Below are 22,550 nucleotides of genomic sequence, written 5' to 3' on the forward strand. Positions count from 1 at the left end.
CAACCATCTGCCTCCTGTGTCTGCATCTGGGTCTCGCCTTGTGCCTTGATAACATGTCTATGTCCCGGAAAGTTGGCTTTTGTTTACAACGCCATTCTAGTCAAATATCACATACTGAGCAGCAGCTGTGCCAATTTCAGGACACTGATCCAATAGAGGTTACATCCCAGATATACAGCACATTGATGTACAGCAGCCTAACCACAGATTTAATTTCTGTTGTAGAAACCTACCTTTTCTCTTTTCTTTGGGATAGCCATATAGTTACAGAGGAAAAACAAGAAAGACTTCAAACATGCAGAGCTCGTCTGTTCACCTGCTTCGTCCTTCTACATTACCCATTGGCTAGACAACACGTCTATTAGCTGACTTTTTTTGTGTGACAGAATAAATGCAAATCCTTGACGGTAGATAAAATACTGTTCACTGACTTTTATACTGTATCTCTATTCGCTGAAGTTCAACCAACACATAATCCCAATGAATAGTGAGTCAGTTTGGCAGGCAGGTGCTCTCTCTCTCACACATCACACAACAGGAAATACTGTAAGTCCATTTGCTTGCTATTTATCCCTTTATGAAACAGTGACTGTACACTGAGAACAGGTCTGGGTCCTGTGAAGGCCCTGGTTAAAAGTAATGCACTATATAGGGAAAAGTAATGCCATTTCAGATGCAACTCTGGTCTGATGTATTTAAAGGTCTTTCTGTAGCCTGGTAATGATGAATCCTCTGTGCTATGTGGGAGCAGGGTGGGAGCACCATCAGTCTCTGACCGCAGTCCCCATGGGAATGGGGTGCCTATGTGACCGATGGCCCGACCAAGCCGTGCTAAATCACAGTTGGTTTGCATCCCAAATGGCACCCCATTCCCTGATTTAGTGCACTACTTTTGACCAGGGTTCAAAGGTCTCTGGTCAAAAGTAAAGCACTCTATAGGGAATAGGGTGCCATTTGGGACACCGACTTGATCAGCTCACCACCATTACAGAGCTCACAGGTTTAAGAGGTAATGTATGAAATAGCAAATATCATGCTTTTTTTGCCTCACTATACAGAGGCCCTGCTGTTTTCAGTGAGATAGTCTAACTGTGCCTTACAAAGTAGGTACTTTAACAACCATAGAAAATAATAGAATGTATCACACAGCATAATATATTTTTATATAGTTATTTTACCCTGTAGACTGTGTTGTTGTTTAAGCCTAATTAGGGAGTGCAGTAAAACTCCACAGTAAATAACAATGATTTGTAAAAAGGGGTCTGGCTAAGCTAGGGGACACCTGGTGTGTCTATGCTTGACTTGTTACAGCCCTGTAAAATGGCACTTAAACCATTATGAAGCGGAACAATAAGGAGGCCAGCTCCATGGGAGGAGCAGACCAGACAATGGCCAAGCTCAGCTGGATGGCAGTGATCACGCTCCTCCTCCTCTACCTCCTCCTCCACTACCCCCTCCTTCTCCTCTATCACCTCCTCCTACTCTATTCCCACCTCCTCCTCCTTCTCTAGTCCACACCAGTTATTATTTTGCTGTCATTACCAGGAAACAGGCAGAATGGGCTCTAATTGCCCCTTTAATTGCTGTGTAAATCCAGGCCATTGCAGAGCCCACAATCAAAGCATAATTTCACCATGAAACGCGGCCAGTCTGTCTGGGACACTGGCTCAGACTGTTGGAGGTACAGCTAGCTTCAATGGAAACAGATGGACATGCACCCTGAATTCTGGAATACATCCTAAAACACATATCCTCCTTCCCAAAAATACAAACCCAATATTACCAATAGGAAGTGACTCATTGTAGCTATTGATATCATTCTTAAAGACAAAGAGTCAAAATAGAGCCATCGGGTGTACTTACTAGACTAACAACTAGCCTATAGGTGTTTCTGTGCCGACTGAGGCAACATCTAAGAGTAATCACTGATCACCGCTATGTCCATTGTCCTCTAACCAGACACTTAATCTGAACTCAATGAATCAATGATGTAGAACTGATGACCACATTCTCTCTTCACGTTGAAATACATTTCACTAACCCAGTGTCCTGAGAGACAGATCTAGTATGAATCACATCTCAGTAGCCAGTGGCACTGAAGAATCTATTGCTCCAGAATGTACATAGTCTGCGTCCCAAATTGTACCCTATTCCCCCTATGGGTCCTGGTCAAAAGTAGTGCACTATAAAGGAAATAGTCTGCCACTTGGGATGGACACAGATTCCTCCTGCTCATCATTGACAGAATAATCTGCCAGTCAAACAGTGCACCTGCAGTTGTGCTGATTTGTCTGTAAGCTTCCGAATGCTGATTGATTCTCGGCTGAAGACTTAAGCATATGATTGATACCACATGTTTATTGTTCACACATGACTGCCTCGTGCTGACAGACGGACTCTCAACGGTCCATCATCATGTGACTACACTAACAGTCAGGGATGGGCTGTCTGTCTGTATTCACTGATAGACCTCTGAAATTGATTATTTACCCATTATGATAAACAGTTGGTTAACAGTTTGGATGCATTGAATGTTTAATTTCATACCTTGTATTCTACCAGCCAGTTGCATTGAGAACACATTCTTATTCAGGACAATGATCCTCAGAAGCCAGCAGACGGATGCAGTTTTGTTGGATAGTATGTTGTGTGGACCATCCCCCAAACTGAAATCAAATCAAATCAAATTTGATTGGTCACATACACGTGTTTAGCAGATGCTATTGCAGGTGTAGCGGAATGCAAACACACATAAGATCATTATTAACAAGACAAGTCATGATTATGAAAGCAGAAACAGTAGGCGGTGGTGTAAAGTACTTAAGTAAAAAGTACTACTTAAGTTGTTTTCGAGGGTATATGAACTTGAGTATTTATATTTGTTTACTTCACTACATTCCTAAAGGACATAATATACTTTTTACTCCATGCATTTTCCCTGAGAGCCAAAAGTGTCACACCCTGTTTCACCTGTCTTTGTGCTTGTCTCCACCCCCCTCCAGGTAAAGGGGGATATCTAGTCAGTTGTACAACTAAATGCCTTCAACTGAAGGCTGTCTTCAGTTCAACTGTCTTCCGCATTTAACCCAATCACTCTTAATCAGACAGGTGCAGGGGGCTGCCTTAATTAACACCACACTGCCTTGCTCAGGGGCAGAACAACAGATTTTTACCTTGTCAGCACTGGGATTCAATCCAGCAACCTTTCGGTTACTGGCCCAATGCTCTAACCACCAGGCTACCTGTGTTGCCGGTCTTCCCCGTTATCCCCTGTGCATTTATACCTGTGTTCTGACCATTCAGCCTTCCCTGACCTCAAGCCTGCCTGCCGCCCTGTACCTTTTGGACTCTGACCTGGTTAATGAACTTATGCCTGTCCTCAACCGGCAAATTGCCTGCCCCTTGTATTTTAATAAATATTAGAGACACGAACCATCTGCCTCATGTGTCTGCATCTGGGTCTCGCCCTGTGTCGTTATAAAAGTACTCGTTACATTTTGAATGCTTAGCAGGACAGGACAATGGTCCAATATACACACTTATCAACAGAACAACCCTGGCCAACTACAGGAAAAGGAGGACCGAGCACACCCCCATTCTCATCGACGGAGCTGCAGTGGAGCAGGTTGAGAACTTCAAGTTCCTTGGTGTCCACATCAACAACAAAGTATAATGGTCCAAACACACTAAGACAGTCGTGAAGAGGGTACAAAAAAGCCTATTCCCCCTCAGGAGACTGAAAAGATTTGGCATGGGTCCTCAGATCCTCTACAGCGGCACCATCGAGAGCACCTGGTATGGCAACTGCTCGGCCTCCGTCCGCAAGGCACTACAGAGGGTGGTGCGTACTGCCCAGTACATCACTGGGGCCAAGCTTCCCGCCATCCAGGGCCGCTACACCAGGCAGTGTCAGAGGAAGGCCCTAAGGCCCTCTACCACCAAGCCTTAAGACTCCTGAACAGCTAATCAAAGGGCTACCCAGACCCCTCTTTTACGCTGCTGATACTCTCTGTTTATTTTCTATGCATAGTCACTTTAACTCTACCTACATGTACATATTACCTCAATTACCTCAGCTAACCGGTGCCCCCACACATTGACTCTGTACCAGTAGCCCCTGTATATAGCCTCGCTATTGTTATTTTACTGCTGCTGTTGAATTATTTGTTACTCTTATTTTCATAAAAAAAATAAAAAAATGTTTAACTTGTTTTTTACTTAAACACATTTTTCTTCTTAACTTCTTAAAGCATTGTTGGTTAATTACCAAGACCTGGCCGTCCCTCTAAACTTTCAGCTCATACAAGGAGAAGACTGATCAGAGATGCAGCCAAGAGGCCCATGCTCACTCTGGATGAACTGCGGAGATCTACAGCTGAGGTGGGAGACTCTGTCCATAGGACAACAATCAGTCGTATATTGCACAAATCTGGCCTTTATGGAAGAGTGGCAAGAAGAAAGCCATTTCTTAAAGATATCCATAAAAAGTGTCGTTTAAAGTTTGCCACAAGCCACCTGGGAGACACACCAAACATGTGGAAGAAGGTGCTCTGGTCAGATGAAACCAAAATTGAACTTTTTGGCAACAATGCAAAACGTTATGTTTGGCGTAAAAGCAACACAGCTGAACACACCATCCCCACTGTCAAACATGGTGGTGGCAGCATCATGGTTTGGGCCTGCCTTTCTTCAGCAGGGACAGGGAAGATGGTTAAAATTGATGGGAAGATGGATGGAGCCAAATACAGGACCATTCTGGAAGAAAACCTGATGGAGTCTGCAAAAGACCTGAGACTGGGACGGAGATTTGTCTTCCAACAAGACAATGATCCAAAACATAAAGCAAAATCTACAATGGAATGGTTCAAAAATAAACATATCCAGGTGTTAGAATGGCCAAGTCAAAGTCCAGACCTGAATCCAATCGAGAATCTGTGGAAAGAACTGAAAACTGCTGTTCACAATTGCTCTCCATCCAACCTCACTGAGCTCGAGCTGTTTTGCAAGGAGGAATGGGAAAAAATGTCAATCTCTCGATGTGCAAAACTGATAGAGACATACCCCAAGCGACTTACAGCTGTAATCGCAGCAAAAGGTGGCGCTACAAAGTATTGACTTAAGTGGGCTGAATAATTTTGCACGTCCAATTTTTCAGTTTTTGATTTGTTAAAAAAGTTTGAAATATCCAATAAATGTCGTTCCACTTCATGTTTGTGTCCCACTTGTTGTTGATTCTTCACAAAAAAATACAGTTTTATATCTTTATGTTTGAAGCCTGAAATGTGGCAAAAGGTCGCAAAGTTCAAGGGGGTCGAATACTTTCGCAAGGCACTGTATGTTCAGAATGTAGTGGAACTGCAAAATAGACAATAGCACACACCCTAAAACCCAATGTTAATGGAGAATCCATAGGGCCACGTTCCTAATGTAGCAGAAAGAAAGACTGACACCCACCCTCTGAGACTGAGAGAGATAGTGTAGCTAATGGATCCATGACCCAATGAGCCACCACAAATGAAAATGGAGAAACACACTTTCCCCTTTTCAATGAGAAAAGACTGCAGTGAACTGCAAGAATAGCTACATACTATGTATCATTATGTGGGATGTTTGCTATGGAGATTTGGAGCACACTGAGTAGGCGTTACTTTAGGCAAGACTGGCCAAGAACTCTTGCTGTTCTTCTGAAACGAATGAGTTCAGGCTGGTGTCAGTAGTCACTAAGTGTGATGAAAAAGGACGTTGTTCAAAAAGGTAATACTGCACTGACATCTTTCTGCAGGACAACACTAAGAAAGCCAAGCCAATTACCTAAGTGTTCCACAGCTTCCATTTTGTGCCAGTTGTGTCCTGTCCCTGTGGCTGAGGTAAAAGAAAGAGCAGCTAGTGCACACCACTCTGCTCCTGACAGTGGAGTCAATTATCCTTCCTCCGGTAGCCTCAGTATCCCTTCTTTTCCCCGTCTGTGGAGCAGATAGAATTGGATCATAATTGGATCACTCAGAGGAATGATGATGACATGCCCTTGGCTGTAGTATCACACACTGGTCTCCCTCAGGTCCACACACACAACCGTCTGCAGGGTTCATTTCCTAGTCTAACCTTTAAAGAAGCGGGATGCAGGCAGTGACATGCATTAATGATAGATAGCTTCTCTTAGCGCAGATTAACATTGACAATGGAACTCTATACCTCAAACAGCAACATAAGAATCCTTCCTGAATATGTAGGCCTAATCTCACAACTCAACCTAGCAGGAGTAGAAAGAACGGAGAATAGAGATGATCCATGGAAGAAAGAGACTGATCCTATTCATATGAAAGGCTGCTGCACCTGCCGAGGTAAAGTGAATGAGAGGGGAATCTTTGTAGGCCACGACTTCAGATCATTCCCTGCCAACTCACCACCTCCTTCATTTAACCCTAACCTCACCTCACCTCACCTCACCTCACCTACCTCCGAGCAGCAGGATTTTAGGGTTGCCAAGCAACTGTGCCCTGATGTCTTGCTGGTCCATACAGATACGTTCACAGTTGGGGTTCACTGAGGCCGGCATGGCTGGCTGAGTCAGTGTGGTCTTTTTCCCCTGATTAACAAATCATACCAAAGATACTTATAACTAAACTAACACTATTCTCCTTTCATCTGTGATCATAGTGTGGCGGAGAATAAGATGCTTACCTTGTAAGCCGTGGAGGCTCCTCAGAGGAGGAAGGGGAGGACCATCCTCCTCAGTGAATTTCATAAAATTGTCAACATTGAAGCATGTAAAATGTTATCCTTTTTAGATAAAACTTTACAAAAATATATTCACATGTCAACAAATAATTGATTATAACACACTGCTTTGCAATGAAGGTCTACAGTAGCCTCAACAGCACTCTGTAGGATAGTACCATGGTGTAGCCGGAGGACAAATAGCTTCCGTCCTCCTCTGGGTACATTGGCTTCAATACAAAACCTAAGGGGTTCATGGTTCTCCCCCCTTCCATAGACTTACACAGTAATTATGACAAATTTCGGAGGACATCCTCCAACCTATCGGAGCTCTTGCAGCATAAACTGACATCCACCCAATCAAAGGATCAGATAATTAATATTGTACTGAAAGCTAGTTAGCACTGCAGTGCATAAAATGTGGTGAGTAGTTGACTCAAAGAGAGAGAAAGACAATAGTTAAACAATTTCTTCAAAAATGAAGGAGGAGCAAGAGAGAGAGAGAGCACTCTGTAGGATAGTACCATGGTGTAGCCGGAGGACAAATAGCTTCCGTCCTCCTCTGGGTACATTGGCTTCAATACAAAACCTAAGGGGTTCATGGTTCTCCCCCCTTCCATAGACTTACACAGTAATTATGACAAATTTCGGAGGACATCCTCCAACCTATCGGAGCTCTTGCAGCATAAACTGACATCCACCCAATCAAAGGATCAGATAATTAATATTGTACTGAAAGCTAGTTAGCACTGCAGTGCATAAAATGTGGTGAGTAGTTGACTCAAAGAGAGAGAAAGACAATAGTTAAACAATTTCTTCAAAAATGAAGGAGGAGCAAGAGGTAGAAAATGCAGCTAGCTAGTTTAGCATACTCAAACACCCAGCTCAAACACAGGGATGCTATGTTTGCTAGCTGGCTATGATTATCCAACACTGGAACTCCTCCAAGTCAAGGTAAGCTTTTGGTTTTACTCATGTATTGCCACCGGGGCCCGCCAGTGTAACTGATAAACTGCTTACTGACTGTACACTGCACTACATGATTATATTGGGTTTACTAATGCATAAGTTATATTAACTATGTTGACTATGATGTTACTTTAGCTAATATGGTTACAACGATGTAGGCTGTGTGTAGCGGTTATGATATGAATGTTTGGCTTAGATTATTTTTTTTGCCTGGTCACAGACAGCTGAAGTCCACAAGCAAAGGGAAAATGTGAGGGGAGGAATACAACGCATAGATATGAGAAGGAATACAACAAGCTTTTTGCATGTGGCTATGAAAGTGAAATGTTTGCGTGTGATCAGGGGTGTACTCATTCCGCCGATTCTGTTGAAAAATATAAATGGAAGCAAATGGAACAAAACAGGGATAATCATAAATTAATTAGTCCAACAAAAACTCTTGTTTGCAACTGTTGGACTAATGATTACACCCTAGATCAGCTAGATGCAGGCAAGAGTGTGCAAGTCGGTAATGAATGTGTCACTGTCTGTCACCTTGATTACTCTCATTTTTCCTCTCGACCTGTGCAACCTCATGATATTTATAGGGAAAATTTGAGCATCATGTAGTAGCCTAAACCTATCGATGTTACATTGACTAAGTGAATGGAATATGGCCATGCTCATAAAGAAAATCTTCCTCCCTCAACCTTAATAAGCAATAACCACCACTGCTTTTAAGGGTTAGCTGGCTAGCAGCTAGCTGGGAAGTAAACAATGATGTAAATAAACCCTGGATTGCTATTGCTATGTATTGGCCATTGAGAGGCTTAAAGCCACCAGTCGGCCGTATTGGCACCTCCCAGTACGAGCAGTCCTCCATAAGAATGAGTGGAATTGTACAGTATTTCAATAAAAGGCCAAAATTAAATGTTTTTAAGTATTTTTTGTTTTAGTCTGTACAGTTTCATTTTGAATGTTTGTTTAGCTCACATAATATAATTTAAAAGTATGTATTAATGTGTCTGTAATAAAATAAACATGGCATAAATTAATGAATGTAGACATGAATAAGTGCATTTCTATAGCAAAATATTTTTTTTTACAACGGTGGGGGAGTGCCAAGATGGTGGCTTCAACACATTCCCCTCTATCAGTCATCATGTATAAATTATTTGAACTAACCTGTTCCCACGTATGGGTGGAAGTGGCTTGGAACAGGAAGGTGATCTTGCTAGCAGTTTAGGCAGGAGGTTATAATTTTCTTGCTAAAGTTTTACATTTGAAATCTGTGTTTTGTGTTGATTTAGTAGCTTGTTCTACCATCGTCTATTGTGGTAAAATGTTGTTAAATGTGTTGGTTTGGAATAGCGGGTGGATCTAACACTGCACAGTGGTACTTCTGGATTGAGAGTGGGGTCGTGGATAATTCCGCGAGAATGTTTCACGTACTAGTCGGAACTCGGAAACTCTGAAGTTTATTGTTCATTCAGTATTTAGTAACACTGACTGATACTGTTGGAAATATTACTTGTTGAACATGTGAAGAGCGAAACCAACCATTAGCTTGTGAGGGGGAGTGGGGTCAAACTGATCATTTGTACAAGGTAATTACGAGAAGGTAAGGTATCTCCTTTATCCTTGCAACAGGGAAAGGGGGAAGAGGATACCTAGTCAGTTGCACAACTGCATTAAACCGAAATTAGTCTTCCACATTTAATTAATCAGCGTCCACGTCATTGGTGCCTGGGGAAAAGAGCACTTTTGTCTGCTACGTTGTTAGACTCTGAAATCATTGTTAAAAGGATCTGACCTTTTTTTTCCATTTCAGCCAAAAATAACATCCCCAAATCTAATTGCCTGTAGCTCAGGACCTGAAGCAAGGATTTACATATTCTTAATACCATTTGAAAGGAAACACTTTGGAGTCTGTGGAAATGTGGGAAAATATAACATCTGGTAAAAGATCATACAAATATATGTACCGAACATTTTCAAGTACATAACTGTAGAAAACTGCTTAATTCTGCAGAAGTTAATATTACGTTATATATGAGAGTTTATAAACCAGCAGTCAGTGTCCAGACCAGATTTCAGTTAGGCTACTATCCATTTAACCTATCTGAACAGTGCAGTTCCCCAGCCTGATCTCAGAGAGAACATATTATTCGTGACACTCCATTTAGTAAGATATTTTACATTAGGTTACATTATTTGACCCGTTTAGTACGATATTATGTTCAATAAGACAATAGGTTACTTAAGGCAAAAACCCTAGGAGGATGGTTGCTAGTGAAGGGATAGGTAGGTGTATAATGCAAACTTCTAGCAACCTAAAGGTTGTGTATTCAAATTGAGCATTTAAGTAATTAGCAACTTTGCACCTACTTACGTTTTAGCTACTACTGAGCATGTTAGTGTAGCATGCAACTACTTAGCATCGTAGCTAACCATTCCCCTAAGTCTAACACATAAATTAACCCTTTAACCTAACTCTTAACCGTAACCTAAACCCTAACCATAACTCTAACCTTAACCCCTAGCTTAGCTAACTGTATTAACCTAGCTAACGTTACTATTAGCCACCTAGCCATCTAGCTAATGTTAGCAACAAAAAATTGGAATTCGTATTCATATGTATTGCCAAATTGTAAATTGTACGAATAGCAATGCTTAACATAATATACATCCTACAATTCATATTATAATATACGACCGCTATTACATTGGTGGGCTAATGTAATGTAACCTGACGTATATCATGTTTTAGGTAAGACCCAAATGCAGACTGTGTTGACGTAACAATTGTTATTACAGCAACAGGGGCAGGCAAATGACAGGTCAAGGCAGGCAGGGGTCGATAATCTAGAGTAGGTGCAAAGGCACAGGACGGCAGGCAGGCTCAGTTTCAGGGGCAGGCAGAGTGGTCAGGCAGGCGGGCTCAGAGTCAGGACAGGCAAAGGTCAAAACCAGGAGAGCAAGAAAAAGAGAGACTGGGGAAAACGCTGGTTGACTTGACAAACAAGACGAACTGGCAACAAACAAACAGAGAACACAGGAAACGGGAGACAAAGGGCTGTGAGACATAGGTTTACATTTAGACACATGATAAGTAGGAAGTATACGGAGGGTACGGGGCAACAGAGAATCCCAATACCACGGGTACCTGCGGAGGCTCAATTCGTCTCGCTGTGGTTCCCCAACACACGTAGGTTGATGGGGGTGGTATGATGGGTGACCTGGCCAATAGAGCACCCATCCAGCATTCTAACATTCATTGGAATGGAGAGGGGTTGAGTAGGAATACCCAGTTCGGGCTCCAGAGTAACATCCATAAGACTCATATCGGCCCCAGAGTCAATGAGAGACTTGGACTGGTCGCCCCAAGGCAGGATGGCATGGAGAGGGGGGCGAGTAGGGGGGAAGCAAAATTATCCTTAAGACCCACCAATGAGTTTAGACACACAGTGACAGTTAGACACACAGTGACCGGTGCGTCCTTTACTTCCTCCGATAATCCGTGTAGGAACGTGTCGAATAGCTCTTCCGGGTTCCAGGCATCCTCCGCTGCTAGTGTGCGGAAATCCACTGCATAGTCTGCCACACTGAGGGAGTCCTGCCGAAGCTGGAGTAACTTCCAGGCAGCCTCTCTTCGAGACACCGGTGCCTCAAAATCTTTTCTCACCTCCGCCACGAATACCTCCAGACTGAGGCAGATGACGGATTGTTTTTCCCACACCGCCGTGGCCCCAGGCGAGTGCCCTCCTGGACATCTGCGTAATAATGTACACTATCTTCGAGTGGTGTGAGGGGAACGAATAAGGCTGCAGCTCAAAAACGAGGGAGCACTGGGAGAGAAAGGCCCGGCAGGTTGTGGAATCTCCATCGTAGCGCTCCAGGGGAGGTAAGCGGGGTTCCTGGGAAACCGGGCTGACGGCGCTGCTACCAGTCGGGTTAATGACGACCAACTTGGACTTGGAGACCAGTCCAAGTCTCTGGGGTGGCAGGTAGCCTAGTTTTGTACCTGAACAAGACAGTTAACCCACTGTTCCTAGGCATTCATTGAAAATAAGAATTTGTTCTTAACTGACTTGCCTAGTTAAATAAAGGTAACATTTTTAAAAATGAGGGGCTGGGATGTTACCGTCGTGGTAGGCAATGCATCTAATGCTAGGTCGTGACATTCGGCCACGTCCTGGAACCCTTCCATCAGAGGGGTTGCGGAGCTGGTCCAAGTCTACTGGGTCAGTCATGTTTCAGGTAAGACCCAAATGCAGACTGTATTGAAGAAACTATGTTTATTACAGCAACAGGGACAGGCAAACAACAGTTTAAGGCAGGCAGGAGTCGATAATCCAGAGTAGTGGCAAAGGCACAGGACAGCAGGCAGGCTCAGGGTCAGGTAAGGCAGCGGTCGGTAATCCAGAGTAGTGGCAAAGGCACAGGATGGCAGGCAGGCTCAGAGTCAGTAACATTTAATACGTTTTGATCCGAGACCAGGTTGAGTTCCCTTGACATGCCATATTTCAAGTCCGTCTTGTGACTGTCCAATTTGTATAGCGCCTCACAATCATCACACGTAACATCTTTGCCCTTCTCTTTATTTTCAACTCTCCATTTCACAGCTTTTCTCTTATTGAATTGAGCTCCGACATTGTCATTTTGCCTCGGTGGATCAACGTTAACCTTCTCTTTCCAAGTTCCCAAAAGCATTTGGAAATTGTTGTGTATTTGGCGCATGTACAGTTAGTTCATAAAGTTTAGGATTACACACTAATTAATGCAAGATAAAAGTTATTCAAGAAAAAACTGATTACCACACAAGATTAAAACGGTTTCTGATAAGATTAAAATATATATTGAGTTTAAAACTTTGGGGTAGAGTCTGCACCATTTCTCAAACAAGCCAGGATATTTATCAATGAGGATCAATTGCTCTATAGACATCATCTCAATGCTTGGTGTGAGTGGGTAATTGTAGAGCAAATGATCCTGTAAACCCTCTTCGATAAATATCTTGAATTGTTTGAGAAACGGTTTTGAACTCAAAAAACAAAACATGTTTATAATGTTGAACCCTTTTAATCTCGATTTCTGAGTGTGATTTATTTGAATAGTCGATTGTTCCTATGCATATTGTGTATAAAACCAAGTCCATCTGATAATGTAAAGATGACTGTGAGTTACTGTATGAGTTCTCTCCCAACCCTCTGCTTGCCAATGGCTGACTGGGTGGTTGTTTATTGATAGGCTACACAGGATGGTCTAAGGTCATTGATAATAGTTTCCTATGTTTACATTTGTCTGCTTGTTGTTATAATGATGACTGACTCTTTTCCCTTACAATGCAAGTCAGACTGATTCGATTTCAGATTTGAACCTTTTATGATTCCACCTAGGATGTAGATTTTTTGATGTGTTAATAAGTTCTTCCTTTGTAACTCAATAGTTTTTCTATATCCATTTGTGATGGCTACACTCTTAGAAAAAAAAGTTAGCAAAAGGGTTCTTCGGCTGTCCACATAGGAGAACCATTTTCAGTTCAAGGTGCAACCCTTTATGGTTCCAGGTAGAACTCTTTTGGGTCTGTGTAAAGGGTTCTAAATATAATTCAAAAGGGTTCTACCTGGAACCAAAACGGGTTCTTCAAAGGGTTCTCCTATGTGGACAGCCAAAGAACCCTTTTACCTTATAGATAGCACCTTTTATTCTAAGGGTGCATATAGGTTACTTTTGTGAATGTGCTTTTTTATGTACAGCCTACAAATTGCTAGGCAAAATGTAATAACTGCTGTTACTCAAATAATGGTTGTTGTCCTATGCGTAGTGTACAGTATATGGCTATGTCCATCTGAATGTATAGATGTGCGTGTTAAAACCATTGCCTTGTTTCTCACAAGGCCTTAGAAGGTCTTAGAACCTTCATCATTGGTATGCTAATGTTGCGTGCTGTAAACTGAGATGCTGCTACACTTCGTTTTCATTTTGCTTGTGAAACCAGTTGCTTCAAAGCTGTTTTGATTTAATAACTTCAATAATTATTCTCCCCCTCCTTAATCCTCCACCTCCCTCTTCCCTCACTGCGGATGACTATGTCAACCACTTTGGAAAAAAAGGTTGACGACATCCGCCCCTTATCAGCCTACTGAGTCAACTGGTCCCACTCACACAGAACTACCCAACGCCTTGACCTCATTCTCCCCTCTCTTTCCAGATGAAATCCTGCAACTTGTGATTTCTGGCCGCACGACAACTTGCCCTCTTGACCCCATCCCGTCCTCCCTGCTCCACCTCTGGAGACCTTCTCACTTCACTCATCAACTCATCCCTGACTACTGTCTGCATCCCCTGTGACTTCAAGATATCCAGAGTCGCTCCCCTCCTTAAGAAACCAACGCTCGACCCCTCTGATGTCAAAAACTACAGACCGATATCCCTTCTCTCTTTACTTTCCAAAACAGTTGAGAGTGCTGTATCTGACCAACTCTCTCGATATCACTCTCAGAACAATCTTCTAGACCCTAACCCAAATCTAGGTCCAAGAGGATTCTAAACAGCTTCTACCCCCAAGCCATAAGACTCCTGAACATCTAATCAAATGGCTACCCCAGACTATTTGCATTGCCCCCCCCCCCCCCCCACGCTGCTGCTACTCTCTGTTATTATCTATGCATAGTCACTTTAGTAACTCTACCTACATGTACATATTACCTCAATTAGCTCATCTAACCGGTGCCCCCGCACATTGACTCTGTACCGGTACCCCCGCACATTGACTCTGTACCGGTACCCCCGCACATTGACTCTGTACCGGTACCCCCTGTATACTGCATAGCCTCGCTATTGTTATTTTACTGCTGCTCTTTAATTATTTATTAGTTTTATTTGTTACTTCTTTTTTTCGTCTTGAAACTGCATTGTTGGTTAGGGTCTTGTAAGTAAGGATTTCACTGTAAGGTCTGTTGTATTCGGCGCATGTGACAGATCATTTGATTTGATTTGATCATCCACATGTATTGATTACATTTTAACTAAATGTTTTCACAACAATAAAAATCACTTTTTTGTCACTTTACACTATACACACAATACCCCATAATGACAAAGTGAAAACAGGTTTTTAGAACCAGTTGAGGAGAACTGTCATTCCATCTATATGGGTGTATGATCTCTGTGGTAACTTGTATCTGTGCATGGTGAACTCTATTACTTTATGCAAAGATGTTTTATCATCCTCTCAGGAATTCTGCTTTGTTTACATTGGTCTCATCCCAAGCCCTTAGTTGCTGTGACACCCAGCGGAGATTGGGCCTGGGTGATCAGGTTACTGTAAACTTGGTATCGTTTGATTGGTCAATGGTGATTGGTTTTGTTTTTAAAAAGTTACACCTTCAGATGTTATAAATGGAATGAAGGTCTGTTGTTTTCTCTCTTATCCTGTATCCTGTCCATTGGAGAACGGTTGTATGATACATTCAATTTTCCTAGGCTTCTAGGCCTCTGGTCTATATGCCTAGAATTATGCTTTGTTAATGTCAGTATTGCATTGTAACTTAAGTTACGAGTCAACTTGCTCATCACTAAACCACTGGTCTAGATAATTGGGAAAAGTATTATAGAATGTGAGGATATTGGAACTTAACCCAACACTTCATGACCTCTGGTTAATGATTTATTTCACCTTTAGTCAATTAGGAACACATTTAACAACACAATTTCACTGTACACATCGATATATACACATCAAATACACAATACATGAAAAGCAAAACATAGTCATGTGAAACACATTCTTCAGTAAAAAGGCCCTCTAAAATTCCCTGGAATTACCCCCGAGGCCCCAAATCCACCAACTTTAAGGACTTTTGGAGATCATTCCACATGAGAGCAGATTTACCTAACTCAGTGGAGACTGAAGGGATCTCCAGGGTTAGCCATCTCGGAGTCCAGGTCTGGTAACTTATACAGTACATCTGAAGGTTAATTTGGCGGAAGTTTATGCAAGAGGGCTTTATTGACAAAATGAGCACAATGCATCGATCTAAAGGACTTCAAGGAGGGCCAGCCTACTTTCTGATACAAAATGCAATGATGCGTAGTGAACCCTATCCCTCGTAATAAAGTGCAATCCGCTTTGATAAACTGTGTTCAATGGCTTCAATACAGTGGCAGCTGCACTCATATAGACGATATCGTCATAGTCAATAATCAGAAGGAATGTTGACTGAATGATTCGTTTTCTGCTATTTAACGAAAGACAGGATCTGTTCCTATAGAAAGCCTTGTCGATCCAGATGCCCAGGTATTTATAAGTGGGGACACAATCAATGAGGGGACCATCCAAAGTATGAATGCATGCAGTAAATCATCAGATACGTTTTTTTTGCGTGATTTGGAAAATGACATATACTTGGTTTAATCTGCATTAAGTATCCATTTCAGTTCAACAAAGGCTTTTTGCAAATAAAATTAGATAGAAGCTCTGACAGAGCCTGGTCAGCTGTGGAGGCAATAGCATACACCACAGTGTCATCTGCATGCAGGTTAATGTGTTGGCTTGACTGTCGCTGGACCGGGGTTTGAGTCCCGGATGGGGCTACCCCCCGAATTAGCATTGTCCTGACTATATATGGGGACAGAATTAAGTGCGGAGCATCTAAATGAACATGATTTTGTGGTCAATTATACTAAAAGTGTGGATGATTATTTTTTAGAAGTAATAGCTTCATCCTGTTTCAGTGGATTTTGATTTTACAATTCAGTTATCACCCACTTCATCCTCCGTAGGGGCGTTGACCCCAAACTGGCACCTCACTCAGGGAAGGGGACACAGTAGGAGAAATACGGGAAGGGGGACAGGGGCAGAAGAACGGTGGACAACAAAGGGTCTATTTAATGTACAGATGGAGGGTTAACGTTCACTGCATCCATCGCTCATCCACTTTCAACAGCTGACATTTACTGACGTCAGGGATCTTCCAGTCTCTCACAATGTAAACAACTTGGGAGACACATGACAAGTTAAATGTTTACTAAAGAATTTAAACACAATAAGCCTTTTCTCTACTCTCTATTTCAGATATTAATAAATAAGCAGTAATATGTCAAATGTTCTTTCTATGTGAAAACAGGTATGAAGAAGCAATCCTAGCCTCTGTGGGCATTTATGATTTTGAAATCACAAAACTGGCTCCAATCAACTTCAAAATATGTTTTTAATGTCTAAAATGTCTTCTGGGAAAAATCAGTAGATGGGAATATGTGACTGTAAGTAAATCCAATGTTTACTAAGCTTGTTTTTCAAGGTCTACTTTAAAGCTAAAATGTTTATTTGAACTATGTTTTAGTTGTATAGGTTACACACTCTTTTAGAACAGAACTGTGGTGTGGGCAAACCAAGCATCCATCACTCCAGATGTGCTGTGAAGTCCTGTGGTGTGTGTGTATGCGCCAGTGTGCGTTTCCGTGTTTGCATGCACGCGTGTGTGCTTGCCTGTGTGTGTATGTGCGCCCATGTGTGTTTGTGTGCTCTCTCCACAGGCCTCCCCACACAGAGCTGACAGGTTTATTTATTTCTCCTGGCCCCTGGCTGTGGCCTTGGACTCCCTCTTGGGCTCCTTCAGTGTGAAACCAAATCCCATAATTAATCCTCTAACAGCCTCCCCTTTTTCTACCGTTTTAAAGCAATTACACTATTTGCAGCCATGAGGTCTGATAATAGCAGTGGGTGAGCTGCACCCAGACAGTGTTGTTGTTTCAGGCTCCGTGACACCATGACACCCTGTCTTCCAAGGTTTCCCTCAGAGAGGGAAAGGGCAACGTGGGATTCTCTCTGTCGCTCTCTCCTCCCACAGCACACTATTGTGTAAAAAGCCATTAGCAGCCTACTTACACTATGTTACATGGCTCTGGTAGAATGTTTATTTAACTTTCCTTTCTCCCTCTGTTTCTCTCTCCTTCACTCCCTGGTGTAGACCCCACAGAAAGAGCTTTACCATTAGTCACAAAGGGATGGAGCAGAGCGGTCACTGTGGGAGAGTTCCCGAGGTTGGAAACCACGTCATACAATAATGTGGGAATGTACACGGTATGTTCAAAAGTATGTGGACACCTCTTCAAATTAGTAGATTTGGCTATTTCAGCCAAACCAGTTGCTGACAGGTATATAAAACTCAAAGTTGTAGGCCTCACAAGCTCACAGAACAGGACCGCTGAGTGCTGAAGCGCGTAGCGCATAAAAATCATCTGTCCTCAGTTGCAAAACTCACTACCCAGTTCCAAACTGCCTCTGGAAGCAACATCTGCACAATAACTGTTTGTCTGGAGCTTCATGAAATGTGTTTCCTTGGTCAAGCAGCCGCACACAAGCCTAAGGTCACATTGCGCAATGTCAATGTCGGCTGGAGTGGTGTAAAGGTTGCCGCCATTGGACTCTGGACCAGTGGAAACGTGTTCTCTGGAGTGATGAATTACGCTTCACCATCTCGCAGTCCGATGGACCAACTACATATTAATAATGCCCATGATTTTGGATTGAGATGTTTGACGAGCAGGTGTCCACATACCTCTGGTCATGTAGTGTATCTACCCAGCCAGTGGAGTTATTACGAATTCCCTGCCATCGACTGTTATCAGTACCTCACAACCCTGAGCTGCACACTCCACTCCCCATCCCCCACGACTGGAGACTGAGTCTGGGGGGTAGCAGAAACGTCTCTCAAACTCTCCCTGACCTGTGAGACCTGTGGTGTCTCAGCCTCCAGTATTTATGCTGCAGTAGTTTATGTGTCGGGGGCCAGGGTCAGTTTGTTATATCTGGAGTACTTCTCCTGTCTTATCCGGTGTCCTGTGTGAATTTAAGTATGCTCTCTCTAATTCTCTCTTTCTCTCTTTCTTTCTCTCTCTCGGAGGACCTGAGCCCTAGGACCATGCCTCAGGACTACCTGGCATGATGACTCCTTGCTGTCGCCAGTCCACCTGGCTGTGCTGCTGCTCCAGTTTCTATATATAAATACATATAAATACATTTGATTTGATTTGATTTGATACGTTTCTAGGGATGTTACTAGGGGGCTGGACATCTGCCCACCCTCTTGACTATACAGGTCACACAATACTTGCGGTCTCCATCAAGCAGTGGCAGAGTGCAACATCACTGTCTCTGTCCATCAACAACTGTATTCACTCACATCTCCGGACTTGTAGGATGTTGTGCGTACCCACAAGTGAATTGTGTGACATGTATATATTGTTCTTAATTTAAGAGTTTATCTAAGTAATATAATAAAAACATAAAAACATCCACACCCCAATCTGTCAGTTCAAGCTAGAGATTTCAGGTTTTGCGTGGGCTGCGTCTCAAGCCATCTCATCCGCCTCCTTCGGCCTTCCGCATCAGCGATGGAAGGTGGCCGAGCTACAACAGTGTTTGTCAGATCATGAGACGTCCCGAAAATCGGTCTTCTCACAAGAACGTCTGTAGCGTCCGGACGGTTTGGCCTAAAACTATTGACCCCTCTGTGGAAAGGGGAGACTCTCACGATGGTGTTCTGCGTTTTGCTCTACGACCCCCACAAGTGTCACGGGACTCGTCTGAAGGTAACCCATACAAACAAATGGAATGGATGGAGTATTAAACACACCGAGAATGGTATGGAGGAGTGAAATATGTGTCCAAAGTACGAGGAGTTAAATATGTGTCTAAAAAAAGGACAGTATTTCCTGAGCTTTGTTATCTTTTCTAGATATAGGAACACTTCAAAACCTTCACTGGGCTAAAAGGGTCCATATCAGGGGATATCTTGCCATGACACGTTTTTAATATTCGACAGAATACAGATCATTTCCAATGCATATTTAGAGTTTTGTGGATGTGCACCATATCCTGACATATTCTGAATCCAGATGAATCTTTTAGACATGTATGCTATTGGGATTACTCTGAATATCACACATGGACATTTCCTATGGCCGGATATGGACTCATTCAATGTCCTGAGATATGTGACATCCTATTGTCTCTCTTCATGGTGACAGATACTGACTATATACATCGCATATCTGTGTTTTCTCAGCACTTTCAAGATATTAAGCCATATTGATTCCAGATATGCTTCTCTTGGCTGAGGTCCATATCCGGATCTCAACATGCTTTATTTAGAAATCAAATCAAATGTATTTATAAAGCCCTTCTTACATCAGCTGATATCTCACACAGCCTAAAAAAAACTAAACCCAACCTAAAAATAAATAAATACTGAGTACGTCCACTTCACCATCAGACCTACACGGTAATGTAAATGCAGTATGACTAACACTTCAGACTGTGTGAGGCCTGAGAGGTTTACTGTAGTCTTTCCTCTTTGATGGAATGCATTTTTTGACTATATGAAAGTACAGAACAGGCATAAAAGCTCACTGGTAGGATTGTCAAATGTTTTCTTGCCAACAGTACTTAGCACCTCTGAACAGAGTTGTCGGCAGTCAATCTCTTTTGTGTTCACACAGCAAAGACCTTGACATCGTCAGCTACTCAGCCTTGTTAAAATATTCCAAACCAGAAGGTGGCAGTAGCGTTGTTTGGCAATGCATGGATGTGTGTGTTGTTTATGGTCTAGATTCCAATATCAGCTAGCTAGCTGCACTAATGTTGCTATTTTGTAGAAAACCCTTGTTGATACTAGCCAGATGACCGCAGCTAGATAACTACAACAAGATGACGAAGAAACAATTTAATTCAGTCTCCAGATGTGCCAGTGCCAGCCCATAGCCAAATGTTTAGCTAGCTATCTAAAGTTAGCATACTCGCTAGGTAGCACAATATAGTTAGCTAGCTAGCTAAGGACATTCCATTGTGATGTAATTATAATGTAAATACTAGCTACTGTGGTTAACTAGCTTGGAGTAGGTATTTAGTGCTGTTTGCATTGCGTGTGTGTGCTTAGCTAGACTGTGCGCTCAGCTAGACTTATCAAGAGTGTTTCAAGGACAGCTTTTTTCCATCTATGTAACATTGCAAAAATCTGAAATTTTCTGTCCAAAAATGATGCAGAAAAATGTATCCATGCTGGCTTGCTCCTACCTATCTTTCTGATTTGGTCCTGCCGTACATCTCTCTCTCTCTCTCTCTCTCTCTCTCTCTCTCTCTCTCTCTCTCTCTCTCTCTCTCTCTCTCTCTCTCTCTCTCTCTCTCTCTCTCTCTCTCTCTCTCTCTCTCTCTCTCTCTCTCTCTCTCTCTCTCTCTCTCTCTCTCTCTCTCTCTCTCTCTCTCTCTCTCTCTCTCTCTCTCTCTCTCTCTCTCTCTCTCTCTCTCTCTCTCTCTCTCTCTCTCTCTCTCTCTCTCTCTCTCTCTCTCTCTCTCTCTCTCTCTCTCTCTCTCTCAGGACCTGAGCCCTATGACCATGCCTCAGGACCACCTGGCCAGATGACTCCTTGCTGTCCCCAGTCCACCTGCTGTTTTCAACTCTCTAGAGGCAGCAGGAGCGGTATAGATACTCTGAATGAAAAGCTATGAAAAGCCAACTGACATTTACTCCTGAGGTGCTGACCTGTTGCACACTCTACAACCACTGTGATTATTATTATTTGACCCAGCTGGTCATCTATGAACATTTGAACATCTTGGCCATGTTCTGTTATAATCTACAGCCAGAAGAGGAGTGGCCACCCCTCATAGCCTCGTTCCTCTCTAGGTTTCTTCCTAGGCCTTTCTAGGTAGTTTTTCATAGCCACTGTGCTCCTACATCTGCATTGCTTGCTGTTTGGGGTTTTACTGTTTGGGTTACTCTACAGCACTTTGTGACATCAGCTGATGTAAGAAGGGCTTTATGAAAACATTTGATTGAAATTTGATTGATTATCATCCCATAGACTACATTGCATATGAAGTGTGACTGGCTAATCTGTGGGTGTATGTAGAAAATGTCCTCTTTTTTTCCTTTTTGTTGTCACTTCTGTTTGCTCCCCCAAGTTGAGGTTTGTGCTCTCTGATTGGCTCAAAGTCAAGTTGTTGGCCATTGATAAGCATTGGTAGATTCGTCGCTACCGGGTCGGCACGCAACAGGTACCACTTTTTGCTGTAGCAGGAGAAGGCAGTGAGATTCTCGGTGTGTTTCATTAATGTTTAACAAATGTTAGAATGCATTTATTTCACGATGGACAAAATAAATGTATTCCTATTTTGTGCATCACCAATATCCTTCCCCTCTGATACCTATGGTGACTCAAAAAAACATATTTCCCCTGATACCTGACTGTGAGTGAGTGACTTGTGGCCTCTGCCCTTCATGGTTCACTCAGCTTATATCAACTAGCAGGCTGACTGCCTCCACTAACAGCACATCAGTGTGTTCCCTCACACACAGCCAGACGATCCTCTTATCAAACAGTCAGATCCTGCTCACACTGCAATCCATTTCCGCCCTCTGCAATGTGTCTACTCTCCTGTCCCATATAACGACAGACAGCAGCTTTTCTACCCCATTTCATTTAGAGTGGCTTCGTCGCCTCATAGACTAAGAGAACTCCTTTTTTTCTGAGCACTTTCACCTTTCAGACAGACAAAGGCATCTTAAATGCCACCTGTACTGCCTATATACTCCCTAGATAGTGCCCTACGTTTGACCAGGTCCCACTCTGGTTAAATGTAGTGCACTATAGCGATTAGGGTGCCATTTCAGAGTCAGCCATGGAAAGGTCCTCTGCAGTGCTTCCTAGCCTCTATCAGAGAGGCTTGATTTGATTTAGACTTGGGCTCTGCGAATTTAAGTAGTGGATCCAATAGTACTCTGCAGGGTAAATAAATGCTGAAGACAGTCCTCCTTTAAGGCAGTCAGTGGGGTTTAAAGGGTACGCCAAGGATAAGTGTACCCACTACCTGACAAGCT

At 42.8% G+C, this 22,550-nt stretch overlaps 1 long non-coding RNA gene across 1 annotated transcript in view; it reads left to right on the forward strand.

Moving 5' to 3' along the window:
• Positions 1 to 21,185, forward strand: part of LOC149976907 (uncharacterized) — a 167,947-nt gene extending 146,762 nt beyond the window's left edge. Inside the window, exon 3 of the long non-coding RNA XR_016487301.1 lies at positions 21,048 to 21,185. This is a non-coding gene — a long non-coding RNA (uncharacterized LOC149976907). The remainder of the gene's footprint in view (positions 1 to 21,047) is intronic.
• The last annotated feature ends 1,365 nt before the right edge of the window (positions 21,186 to 22,550 follow it).

This window comes from Oncorhynchus mykiss, chromosome 16, assembly GCF_057628025.1.
Source record: "Oncorhynchus mykiss isolate SJ-2025 chromosome 16, ASM5762802v1, whole genome shotgun sequence".
NCBI classification, from domain to species: Eukaryota; Metazoa; Chordata; class Actinopteri; order Salmoniformes; family Salmonidae; genus Oncorhynchus; species Oncorhynchus mykiss.